Below are 1,499 nucleotides of genomic sequence, written 5' to 3'. Positions count from 1 at the left end.
GTTTCCACGATTCGAGGTTTGATCCCCTACAAGTATCATAAGTGTCCCCAGGAAAACTGTTTAGTTTAGAGCAGAGTGGGCCTGCTTTAGTTTTTTGCTGTAAATTTCATCAGAAATTTCCCTTAAAAATATCACAAAGCGTTATTCTGACCCAAAACCACAATATGAACTTTTCCTTGGGCCATCTCATGTAGGCATGAAACCTCTTTTTTTATGAAAAATGTATGACAACCAAAACTGATCTTTCATTTAGTAAGAGGTTGGATAAAAAACAAACATAAAAATACCTCCATTAACTTGGCCCCCCCATCAACCGCAAAAAAAATCTTTCTTATTCTAAAAATTAGTGCTAAATATGTGCTAATTTGTTACCATATTCAAAATTTTGTTGCTCAAATAAAACGGCCGTTTTTAAAAAAATTAGTGGGTGGGGCCAGCTTAATATAAACTGGACCCACCCAAAAAAAAAAAGATTGCGTGGAACAAATCGGGCGAATGTCACGCAGAAATTTGTTGCTGTAAAGTAACCATAACTATGACATGCATTCGCAAAGAAAAGTGGTTTATTCTTGTACCGAAGGTTATTACATTATACATTAAGGGTTACTTTAAGGGACCAACACCATTAAATGATTTGAGTTAAGTACAAAAGGATTCGTTAGAAGATCAATAACTATTATATTAAAGATTTTAAGAAAATTAAATCAAAAGTAATATTTGCTCTCTGACAGCGCTACAACAACATTCGCGCCATGCCCACGTCAACCGACTGGAACGCACAATTCAAATTGAATCATCTAAATATTTTGTTTCTAAAGTAGTTATTACCTACAATTGTTCATTCCATTGTATTTAACAATAATTAATGCAAAATCGAATTTGTTACTGACTATAAATAATAAAAAAATTTGCGAAAATGGCTCCGCCCGTAGACCGAAAGTATTTTAAAGACAGATATTTACGAGAGTTTTACAACTTAGTTTCGGCGAATCTAATAAATACTTAATCGCTTTCTGTCAATCTGCATTTATCCTACTTTACCATTCCCAAGAATTTTGAACTTGTCCTTTTCCGAATCGTTGAACTGTATTTTATAACTTGGGAATGGTAAAGTAGGATAAATGCAGATTGACAGAAAGCGATTAAGTATTTATTAGATTCGCCGAAACTAAGTTGTAAAACTCTCGTAAATATCTGTCTTTAAAATACTTTCGGTCTACGGGCGGAGCCATTTTCGCAAATTTTTTTATTATTTATAGTCAGTAACAAATTCGATTTTGCATTAATTATTGTTAAATACAATGGAATGAACAATTGTAGGTAATAACTACTTCAGAAACAAAATATTTAGGTGATTCATTTGAATTGTGCGTTCCAGTCGGTTGACGTGGGCATGGTGAATGTTGTTGTAGCGCTGTCAGAGAGCAACCATTACTTTTGATTTAATTTTCTTAAAATCTTTAATATAATAGTTATTGATCTTCTAACGAATCCTTTTG

Source organism: Photinus pyralis, unplaced genomic scaffold (assembly GCF_008802855.1).
Source record: "Photinus pyralis isolate 1611_PpyrPB1 unplaced genomic scaffold, Ppyr1.3 Ppyr1.4_LG3a, whole genome shotgun sequence".
NCBI classification, from domain to species: domain Eukaryota; kingdom Metazoa; phylum Arthropoda; class Insecta; order Coleoptera; family Lampyridae; genus Photinus; species Photinus pyralis.
Note: the sequence above shows the minus strand (reverse complement) of the source record.